Source organism: Bos grunniens, chromosome 6, assembly GCF_055505025.1.
Source record: "Bos grunniens cultivar Pamir isolate PY7600 chromosome 6, Bosgru_T2T1.0, whole genome shotgun sequence".
Classification (NCBI taxonomy): domain Eukaryota; kingdom Metazoa; phylum Chordata; class Mammalia; order Artiodactyla; family Bovidae; genus Bos; species Bos grunniens.
Genome location: NC_141170.1, coordinates 74,211,273 through 74,223,498, shown reverse-complemented (window position 1 = coordinate 74,223,498; position 12,226 = coordinate 74,211,273).

Genomic DNA, 12,226 nt, shown 5'->3' with positions numbered 1-12,226 from the left:
GAATCCACCTGCAATGCTGGAGACCGTGGTTCAATTCCTGGGTCAGGAAGATCTGCTGGAAAAGGGATAGGCTACCCACTCTAGTATTCTTGAATTTCCCTTGTGACTCAGCTGGTAAAGAATCCACCTGCAATGTAGGAGACCTGGGTTCGATCCCTGGGTTGGGAAGATCCCCTAGAGAAGGGAAAGGCTACCCAGTGCAGTATTCTGGCCTGGAGAATTCCATGGACTGTGTAGTCCATGGGGTCAGAAAGAGTCAGACACGACTGAGTGACTTTCACACTTTATTCTCATGCTTCCAGGTTTGTGGGTTGACCGTGGTAGGGTCTACTTCAGGCTGTGGGTTTGGCAGGACAGACTCCAGGTTGGGAGTCAGGTTCAGGTTGACTCCAAGTGTGTGGATCCCAGGGCCCAGGGGAAAGGGCAGTGGCCTTGCAGAGGGGGACACCAGAGTTAAGAACTAAGCCAAATGGCCTGTACATGGAAGGCCTCTAGCAGTGTCATGACTGGCATTCCATTGGCCAAAATATGTTTTGAAACCAAGTCCAATATGGAAGGAGCAGGAACACAGGCTGAGCCCCCAGCAGGAGGGAGAGTAAGTACTGCTCAGTGATGATACAAACAATGGCAATTATGCTGCACGGTGCTAGGAGAAGCTGCCCTATTGTGGTGAAACAAGGATTCCTTTTGTTCCAGTTGCCTGTTTGCAACACCGACACATGGTGCACGGACCTGGAAAATGGGGCCCAAAGCCATCCAAACTCAGCTAAAATCAGTTCATTTCAGAGCTGTCATCACCCTCTGATGATGTTAAGCCCGGCAAATTATGGTCCATCTCCAGCTTCCGGGAGGCCACTGGCAGAAGGTGGGGAGGAGTCGGTGGGAAGATATCCCAGTTCCTTTTTCAGGGAAGAGCTCTCATTTCATTCCAGTTTGGAGCGGTGGAAGCTATACCCAGGGCCTTCCCCAGCATCTCCTGCCCTGGTTCCTGCCTCATCTCTCTTCTCCCCTTATCATCATTTAGGTTTTCCTTCCTCCTTCTCCAACATTCTGGAAGATTCAGTCACTCTATCACTTCATCAATAGGCATTAATTGACACCTTTTTTATAGCAAGCACTGTTCATGATGCTGGAGACAAGAGGAGAACAGGACTGGTCTGATCCCCATTTTTGTGGAGCTTAAGGTCTAGCAGGAGCAGACAGGTAACAAACAAGTAAATAAAATGAAGGTGGTCACTGCGGAGGGGCAGGGTGCTCCTCAGGACAGACAGGGTGGAGAGGGGAGCAGAGAAAAGGAAGGACAGGAGAGGAGGGAGCTCCAGGCCGCTTGGTACCAGATTAGCCCCTTACTAGGGGAACCCCTTTCACAGGCTGGTTCCATGAAGCTGTGAACTGCTCTACTTCAGTCAGAGGCCACATTCGATTCAGCACACGCTCATGTGGTGTCTTTGTCAGCAAGATCTCCTGACCCCCCGTGCCATGTATGGTCCTGTGGATAACACGTGAAGGAGATGAGGGATGGGGGATGTGAGGAGGGGGGTACACAAAAACAGGTGGGAAGGAGAACCATAGCAGCTCCCGCCACTCCTTCTATGGGGCAGACTGGGTGGTCTGACATCCCTCTGCAAGCAACAGCTTCATGCAGAAAAATGGGTGTGCCACCTGAGAGAATCCAACCTTGCCTGTTTTCTAAAGCCAAGGTTCTCTGTGGGGACAGGGGTGATTTTGCCTCCAGGGGACACTTGGCAATGTCTGGAGGCATTTCTGATGCCCAGTTTGGAGAGGGAGTGCTACTGGCCCCTTGTGTGTAAGGGCCAGGGATGCAGCTAAACACCCTGCAACCCACAGGACAGAATTATCTGGCTCAGAATGTCCCTAGCGCCCACATGCTCTAGAGAAATGCTTGTTGGCCTTACAGTCATTTCTGCAAGGACTTGATTTACTGTCTAGATACCACCTTGTTTCCCTTGAGGCAGGGAGATACATGCATATCACAAAACTCAGAGAGTGCAGTAGGGTCCATGGTAAAAGGGTGCCCCCTGCTCTTCCCCACCACTCAGCCTGCTTCCTTATGCAGCCCCTTCCATACAGCCTCTGAGGTCTTTGAACAGACTCTGTCAGCCTCCTCCTAAAGTCCCCACTCTGCTCTCCTGCTGCTGCTGCTGCTAAGTCGCTTCAGTCATGTCCAATTCTGTGTGACCCCATAGACGGCAGCCCACTAGGCTCCCCTGTCCCTGGGATTCTCCAGGCAAGAACACTGGAGCGGGTTGCCATTTCCTTCTCCAATACATGAAAGTGAAAAGTGTAAGTGAAGTCGCTCAGTTGTGCCCAACTCTTAGCGACCTCATGGACTGCAGCCTACCAGGCTCCTCCATCCATGGGATTCTCCAGGAAAGAGTACTGGAGTGGGTTGCCATTGCCTTCTCCACCTGCTCTCCTAGACCCCCCAGAAGTTGCTCTCTGTGACCCCTAAGTTTTCCCTCAGGGACTATTTTCTCTAGCCCTGGGAGCAGCTTTAGCAAGCTAGAGTGACTGTCCTGGAAGTAGCCCTCAACCAAAGACAGATGGAACATTGGCAGATAAATAGCCCGACCCCTGACCCCACCGGTGAGATCATTGTGAGGTGAAATTACTGCCCTTTTCTGGACCCTCCCAGTAGGACTGCACACCTGTTCTTCAGTGGGAACTAGTGATGACGCTCTTAACTGACTCCCTTTCCTTCTCTGCCTACCCAGACATTCCTTGCCTTTCTACTTCCTGTTGGAGTTTCCTGGGATCCTAGAAAATGACATATACTTATATTCCTCTCTTAAAGTATGACTCCAGAGGAACACAAATTAAGATGGCTGTAAATATGTATACATAAACATATATGTAATATACATATGTAATGTAATATATATGCATGTAATGTAATAGATTCATATATATTATATATTGCCTATCGTACACATTCAAGCTGCGTGCTCAGTTATGTCCATCTCTTTGCAACCCCTTGGACTGTAGCCTGCCAGGCTCCTCTGTCCATGAGATTTTCCAGGCAAGATTACTGGAGTGAGTTCCCATTTCTTTCTCCAGGGTAGTCTTCCTGATTCAGGGATCAACCCACATCACCTGTATCTCCTGCATTGGCAGACAGATTCTTTCACCACTGAGCCACCTGGGAAGTCCACTGCATATATGTATATTATAGATTACATTGCACATGCATATCATATGCAAACATATTACACATTAAATTTATCATATACATGTGATATGATGTATGCACACATATATGTACATGTATATATTACATTATACACACTAAATAGTTGTATCCTTCTCATATTTATATGTTGAAAACCCCCTCTGTGATGGTATTAGGAGGTGGGGTCTTTGGGAGGTGATTAGGTCATAAGAGTGGAGCCCATACAAATGGGATTAATGCCCTTATAAAAGAGACCCTAGGGAGCCCTCGCAGCCTCTTTCCACAATGTAAAGGTACAAGAAGTCAGCAAGGGAGAAGAGGGCCCACATCAGAACCCGAACATGCTGGCACCCTGATCTAGGATTTCCAGCCCCCAGGACTGTGAGAAATAAATTCCTGTTGTACATAAGCCACCCAGCCTATGGTTATGTTTGTTGCAGCAGTCTGAATAGACCAAGACGATATGTGTGTATACATACATACATATATACATAAATAGACATACCTATGGATGTGTGTGTGTGAGTGCTCAGTCGCTTCAGTCACACCCAACTCTTTGTGACCCTATAGACCCACATAGGAAGAAGGTAATGGCAACCCACTCCAGTATTCTTGCCTAGAGAATCCTAGGGACAGAGGAGCCTGGTGGGCTGCTGTCCATAGGGTCGCACAGAGTCGGACATGACTGAAGCAACTTAGCCTGCATGCATGCATTGGAGAAGGAAATGGCAACCCACTCCAGTGTTCTTGCCTGGAGAATCCCAGGGACGGAGGAGCCTGGTGGGCTGCCATCTATGGGGTTGCCTAGAGTCAGACATGATTGAAGCGACTTAGCAGCAGCAGCAGCAGACCCACATAGCCTGTCAGGCTCTTCTGTGCATGGGATTCTCCAGGCAAGAATACTGGAGTGGGTTTTCATGCCCTCCTCCAGGGGATCTTCCCAACCCAGGGATAGAACCTGGGTCTCCTGCATCTTCTGCATTGCAAAGGGACTCTTACTGCTGAGCCACCAGCAAAGTTCTCACACATACATACATATAAATAAATATATATATATATTTACATGGATAATGATATTCCTCATCTTGCTTTTTCACTTAATTATGCATCCTGTTCCTTGTTAGCATAGAGAGCTATCTCATACTTTTATTGGAAGCATTTGTATTTCATTGTATCATAATGTATGGACATCTGGATAGTTTTTAATCTTCTGTTTTTATAAATGGTGCTGAAGTGACTATCATATATTTGATACAATCTCTTCCAGTGGAACTGCTGGGCCATGTGGCATGTGCATTTAAAATTTTGATGGACATTGGCAACTTTTTCTCCATAAAGCCTATACCAATTTTTATCTTCTCATTAACAAAGTGTAAGAGTAGGAACTCAGTGCTGAAAAGATGGAGCCAAATGTTAGTACAACCCTTGTCCATGCTTTAGTCACTGCCCAAAGCATTTTTCTCTATTCTGTACATTAGAGAAGGATATGAGCTTGGAACACCCAGGCTGTGAAATCACAGGTGAATGAATGCAGCCTGGCAGCACACAGGTAGTGCGTCTGAAAGTGTGATGCTGACATGCACACATAAAAATGCACAGACACACAGACACACACACACACCATAATTCCCATGCTTAGTGAGGTTTCTAAGTCAGATTCAATAATAAGACACTGAGAGAACATATGCATTTCCTGTGACAGCACCCCCTTAAAATGTAATAAATTCAAATGCGTTTGGAGCACTGTGTGCCTGGCAGAGAGTCCCATGTCTTCGTTGTGTCCAGCTGCCACTTCGCAAGCTTTGTTGATGATCATGCTCTTATGCCTGTTTTTTTGGTTTTTCTGAAAGGAGACTGAGTCACAGAGATAGCGATTGACCCCGTATCAGTAGAAGGAAGCAGTTCAAATCATGGTCTCTGTAACCCAAACTGCCCCAGTTTAAATCCTGGCTTGTGTTCCTTTTAGCTGGGTAGCTGTAGACAAGTTGCCCTTCCTCTCTGTTACTTCAGTTTCTTCTGTGAAATGGAGACACTGTTGTGAAGAAAAAGACAGAAAATGCTCAGTAAATTTTGAAGAACATCTGTCTGACTCTTCAAGCTGGAATTTTTGTCACTGTATTTTCCTGTATCCCATTAGACCAGTTCATTTTTAAAAATAAAAATAACATTTATACATCTAAGGCTCTAAGAAAATAAGTGAAAGAGATAAATCACAAGTTGTATTTCAGAAATTCTCAAAGTGCACTTGAAAATGTGGCTGGAACCACCCTCATACCTGCACAGCACGGATGGCTGGGCTAGATGATGAGAGCAGATGACACCACTGTGAGTGGTCATGCTGCTGCTGCTGCTGCTAAGTCGCTTCAGTCGCGTCCAACTCTGTGCGACCCCAGAGACGGCAGCCCACCAGGCTCCCCTGTCCCTGGGATTCTCCAGGCAAGAACACTGGAGTGGGTTGCCATTTCCTTCTCCAATGCATGAAAGTGAAAACTGAAAGTGAAAACTGAAAGTGAAGTAGCTCAGTCGTATCCGACTCTGTGTGACCCCATGGACTGCAGCCTACTAGGCTCCTCCGTCCATGGAACTTTCCAGGCAAGAGTACTGGAGTGGGGTGCCATCGCCTTCTCCAGTGAGTGGCCATAATGGAGGCAAAAATCAGCACCGACTGCTATGCTTATCTGCAGAAACCCAGGCTCTCTGCCTTCTAGAATAATTTGATCCACACCATCTGGCAGCTTGTAAGAAGAAGAAAAAGCAGAAGAGAAAGAAGAAACAGCAGCCATGTAGCATGAATGTAATTCCCAATTTGAGTTATGCACTCTCATGTAATATGAGCCAAATTTAAATATGTCAACATCTCAACAATTGCTGATTTTTCAAGTGCTATACTATGCATCTGGCGGGCGCTCATTGAATGCTCTTCAATGATGGTGACGCAAATGTATTTACTAAAATATAGTGTATTGAAAAAATAAATAGTATATTGTGATGTCCTTTAGCTTGCATTTGCATAAATTGGCACTCTCTGAAATAAGTGGTTGAGATTTAAAAGAACATGGTATGTTTTTAAATGTTCAAAGACTCATAATTATAGAGCTTACAAATCCTTTAGTTCATTTCCCTCATTTAAAGTGTAGGAAAATTTAGTCCAAGATTAATTTTTGCTAATGAGAGAGAATAGGGTGTGAGCCAAGCACCCTGGACACCTAGCAAGGAGGGAAATGGGGGAGAGAGGTGAAGATCAGTGGACGCTGGACCACTCTGGCTCCTGAGCACCCTGCCTCCCTCCTCTCTTCTGCAGTGACTTCCTGGAGAGGAAGCAGGGGGTGTACCTCCTAACCAGGTGTAGTTTCTCCGCTTCTGTCCTTCAGGTTTGCTCTGGGATGGAAACGATGTGTTTGTGGTTTATTAGGAAGGATTATCATAAAGGGAAAGAAGAACCTGTAGAAGGGAAAGATGGAGGGAGAAGATGAGCCATGATGCCTCCAGGAAGCCTCCAGACAACTCTTTGGAACGTTCAGAAGCCAGGGTGTCCCTTCAGATTGTCCCAAGCTGAGGTAAGGGGACCTTATAAAGGGGGCCTTTATAGTCCACATTGGCCGGTCATTAGATGTGAGTCACTGCAGGTGAGGTGGTTCCCTTCTGTTCAGGTGGTTCCTAAAGCGAGCTGATAGCTGAGGGCTAGGTGCAATAGCATTCTCAGAATCCAAGGAGAGCCCTCCATGCCTAAAGGAGCTGTTGGCAACACATCATAGTGCCCATCACACCAGGACAGAGTCTGGTATGGAGTGAGCCATCAGGAAATGTCTGTTGGGTGGATGAACCCACCTAAGGCTCAGAACAGAACTGCAAGGATGGAATGGTCTGTCACCTTTACAGTATGCTTTAGGGGTACAAAAAGAGAAGAGTTCAGTTCAGTTCAGTTGCTCAGTCGTGTCTGACTCTTTGCGACCCCATGGACTGCAGCACACTAGGCTTCCCTGTCCATCACCAGCTCCCGGAGCTTGCTCAAACTCATGTCCATCGCGTTGGTGATGACATCCAACCATCTTATCCTCTGTATTTCCCTTCTCCTCCCATCTCCAATCTTCCTCAGCATCAGGGTCTTTTTCAATGAGTCAGTTCTTTGCATCAGGTGGCCAAAGTATTGGAGTTTCAGCTTCAGCATGAGTCGTTGCAATGAACATTCAGGACTGATTTCAGTTAGGATTGACTGGTTGGATCTCCCTGCAGTCCAAGGGACTCTCAAGAGTCTTCTCCAACACCACAGTTCAAAAGCATCAATTCTTTGGTGCTCAGCTTTCTTTATACTCCAACTTTCACATCCATACATGACTACTGGAAAAACCATAGCTTTGACTAGACAGACCTTTGTTGGTAAAGTAATGTCTCTGCTTTTTTACATGCTGTCTAGGTTGGTCATAGCTTTTCTTCCAAGGAGCAAGCATCTTTTAATTTCATGGCTGCAGCCACCATCTGCAGTGATTTTGGAGCCCCCCAAAATAAAGTCTCTCACTGTTTCTATTGTTTCCCCATCTATTTGCCATGAAGTGATGGGATCAGATGCCATGATCTAAGTTTTCTTCATGTTGAGATGAGTTCACCCAAGGTAAAATAAAACTCCATTCTTTTCTGCCTCTCTAGTATCTGGAATTTCTTCAAGGTTCCTGGGCAATGGAGGCAATCCTGAGCAAGGTCTACCCCTATGATGTGCAGTTCTAGGACAACTCGTGGTACTGTGTTGAAAGCTACTTGTTAATTTCCTTCTTCTTTGGATGCTAGAAAATGCAGACGTAATTGGCACCTCATCTACATTAATGCACAGAACTTTGGAAGCTTCACGACTATGCTCTCTGCCTCCTACCCTCAAACTAGTTGATATCTCTTCCTAATGTGTAGTTTTCCGTGATTCTTATGTTCTAATGTGCAGTTTCCCTGATTCTTATATTTTAGCACTCATTTATGTCTTACTATTTTGATGTGTCTCTGAAAGCTTCTCTGAGCTCTGTGGAACAAGGCCAAGTATGAACACACATATACTGAAAGTTTATTATATTCTCTCAACACTTAGTGGTTGGTATCCAGTCTCACTGACATTGACTCTCATTCTATGACATCAAGGCTAATGGATGAGATCAGCAGGATTATTCTGGGGTCTTTAATGTGATGTCTTCACCTTGGAATGCTCTTTTTTGGCTCAGTGAGTGAGTGAAGTCACTCAGTCATGTCCAACTCTTTGCAACCCCATGGACTGTAGACTACCAGGCTTTTCAGTCCACAGGATTTTACAGGCACGAGTACTGGAGTGGGTTGCCATTTCCTTCTCCCAGAGATCTTCCCGACTCAGAGATTGAACCTGGGTCTTCCGCATTGCAGGCAGATGCTTTACCGTCTGAGCCACCAGGGAAGCCCTCTTTTGGCTCAACAAAGATATCTTTAGGCAGTTGGAAGCATTCTTTATAAGCCCTACTTGTGTGAACTTTTATGTAATGCACTTTTATTTCCTAGATTTAGTTAATATATTAAATATAGGTCTTAAAAGCACTGTTGCAGTCCTTAAGGCATAACTAAATATTTTCAGCCATTGCCTATTGATTCTGCTTTGAAAATGCTAACATCCAGACCCTTTGGTGTGAACAACAACTTCTTCAGGTCCCCTGGTCTCTGTAGGGTGGGCAGTACTGGTCTCTGGAGGGTGACAGGTGATCTTAGCCTCTGTCCTTGAGGAGATAGCAACAGCAACATTCTTAAAGCAAAACTGTCTTTGAAAAAGTCTGCTCACCAACTCAGTGTCATTGAGGCAGCCAAGAAATTGAAGTCTTCGTCCATTTAAGTCTGGGAAAAACTTGCTTTCATCATTTTTAAATTTAGTTTTGGCTGTGCTGGGTCTTCGTTGCTGCACAGGCTTTCTCTAGCTGTGGCAAGTAGGGGGTTACCCTCTAGTTGTGGTGCTTGGGCTTCTCACTGCGGTGGCTTCTCTTGTTGCAGAATTCGGGCTCTAGGGTGAGGGCCTCAGCAGTTGTGGCATGTTGGCTCAGTGGTTGCGGCTCCTGGGCACCAGGGCACAGGCTCAGTAGTTGCGGCCCATGGGCTTTGTTGCCTTGTGATATGTGGGGTCTTCCCAGATCAAAAATTGGAACTCGTGTCTCCTGCACTGGCAGGTGGGTTCTTTACCACTGAGCCACCAGGGAAGCCCTCATCATGTCTGAGATGAATATTAAAAGCAAATGAAGAAGCTGTATGATAAATTTTCTTTTGAAATACAGTTGATTTGTAATGTTGTGTTTCAGGTGTACAGCAAAGTGAATTAATCATACATACATACGTATCCACCTGTATGATGTTTTTTGATGGGACTCAAACCTGGTGCAGCTGAGTGAGATTCAAATTGTAAAATGAAGTGTGAATTCTAATTTATAGCCACTGCTACAGACTGGGCTTTTGGGAATCTACTCCTGACATGCTCTGGCTTAGTGGGTACTGAGGCTGCCGTGGGTTTCTGGATCCACCCAGATATACATGTGCCACTGGTCTCAGAAACGAGTGTCTTTCTCAGAGTAGAGCTAAAATTCTCTCAGATCCATAACAGGCTACATGAATACCCTTCCATTCTCTGGAACATGGATCTTTAATTTGATCTTTTGTTTAAGGAAAAATTTAGAAGATTATATGAAGGAAATAGCAGGAAGGCAGCCGCAGCAAAAGCTGGAGTTGCCGTGGGCAACACCTTGGTGTCACAGTTGGAAGAAGGAGGGCCAGCCAGGGAACAGGAAGGAGGCGCGTGGTGTCGGGGTGAGTGCCGCCCCAGGCCAGTCTTAATTTTGTTTTTTGTTTATTTTCTCATCTATTCATTCTAAAACTATTTATTGAAACCTTACTATGACTCAGGCACATCTAGTGAGGCTGGTAAAGAACTGAATGGGAAAAGAGAAAGGAGTGTGAAAAGTATTAGAATGAAGGACACGTGGGGTAATAGAGGAGCCCAAAGGAGAAGTTGGAGAAGACAATGGCACCTCACTCCAGTATTCTTGCCTGGAAAATCCCATGGATGGAGGAGCCTGGAAGGCTGCAGTCCATGGGGTCACTGAGGGTCGGACGTGACTGAGCGACTTCACTTTCACTTTTCACTTTCATGTATTGGAGAAGGAAATGGCAACCCACTCCAGTGTTCTTGCCTGGAGAATCCCAGGGACGGGGAGCCTGGTGGGCTGCCGTCTATGGGGTCACACAGAGTTGGACACGAGTGAAGCGACTTAGCAGCAGCAGCAAAGGAGAAGCAGGGAATATATCAGAGGAAATTATGTCTAAGAGGAATGGAGATGAAGAAAATGTTCCAGGTAGAGGAACAGTGTGCACGAAAGCCTGGAGAAAGGCTCTCTTGAGAATGAGGTATTTGTGGAGAAGTCCAGTTGGCTGGAGCCCCAAGTGTGAGAGAAGGGGAGGGATGGAGGCAGGTGAACTGAGGAGTCAGGCAGGTGCAAGAGAAGCGGTCTGGGCTTTATTATGGGGTCAGTGAGGAGCCATTTTGAAAGGTCTGGAGTAAGGATAACACAATCAGATTTTTGTTTTTAACAGATCAATAATCTGGGCAAGAGATTATTGCCACTTGGTCTCATATAGTGACAGCAGCCACAGAAGTGGATGTCCTCCAAATGTGGTTAGGAGGCAGCGTGTCCAGGCTGGGGTGGTCTTCCAGCCGGACTCTAGTACTGAGGAATCGGGAGTGAGGGGCTGGGGTCCTGCTGCTGCGAGTCCCCGTGGAGCTCAATCACCTATTGGATTGTCCCTGATGAAGGACTTGTTTCCCAGGAGTGACTTGAAATGAGGATGAGATCTCCAGGGTGGATTCTTGCTCAGGAAAAATGCAAAACAGAATCTTAGATTGCTCGGCATCTGAACTCTAAGTTGGCCCATGCTGACCGCCCTGATCTCTAAGCTGGTCCCACTCTGACCTTGATTTCTGTCGTCAGCCCCTTTTATTCTGAGCAGGGAGAATCTTCTCCTTAAGCAGGCCCAGCCATTGGTTTCAGATGCAGCCTTCATCAGGTGCTTAATGAAGCAGCACCTCAGCTCTGAGGATGTGTGTGAATGAGCTTTGTAAACAGTCAAGGGCTGGATGATGTAGGGCTGGAGGCTTCTCCCAGCTAGATAAGGCCTTCCTTTCACATGTGTGTGAGAAAGTGAGCTTCAGTATTTAGCCTATTAAAAATATATTATGGAGGACTTCCCTGGAAGTCCTGTGGTTAAAACTCTGTGCTGCCAGTGCAAGGGATGTGGGTTTAATCCCTGTGTGAGGAAACTAAGAGCTCACATGCCAGGTGGCACAAACAAAAATTTTTTAAAAATGTATTACTGAACACCTATGCTGTGTAAGGCACCACCAGAGGCACAACCTGTACATTATTTGTCTGTCTATGCTCAGTCTCTGGCACAGGCCTGAGAGAGAGAAGTTGGGTGTTGCTGTACTATGAAATGAGTCTCGGAACCCTCCAGGAGCATCTCCACATTCACGGCTCACCTCTGTCTTACTGCAGAGGTTAAAGCCATGGGCTCCTGAGTCAGGCTTGAATGCAATTTCCCGATGGTTCACTTACAAGCTTGGCAAGTCACTTTACTTCTGTAAATAAGTCTCAGTGATGTCACCTATCAAATGGAGGAGCCCTGAGGTCAAAGCACCCAAAATTACCACTTTTGTAAGCCCCAAGTTGACAATTTCAGATGAGTTGACCACCTCTGATAGAAGGTTGTTGTGAGGATTATATGAGATTATGTATTAAAATTTTTCATCTAGACCCTGTCACAAGGTAGGGAGTCCTCTTGACCTACTCTTTTTATAATAATAAAAAATAACAACAATGATAATAAAATAAAATAAAATTATTATTTATACTTGGAGAGGACAGTTTGGGATGTGGGTACTGAGGGGGCTACTTCTCCAGCTCTCAGATTCCACTTAGAGTTATCTCTGAGTGCTCCTGGTCTCTTGCCACACCCCTCAATCTTCCCCTTGGAGGTGGAGTGATTTACCTGGCTCGT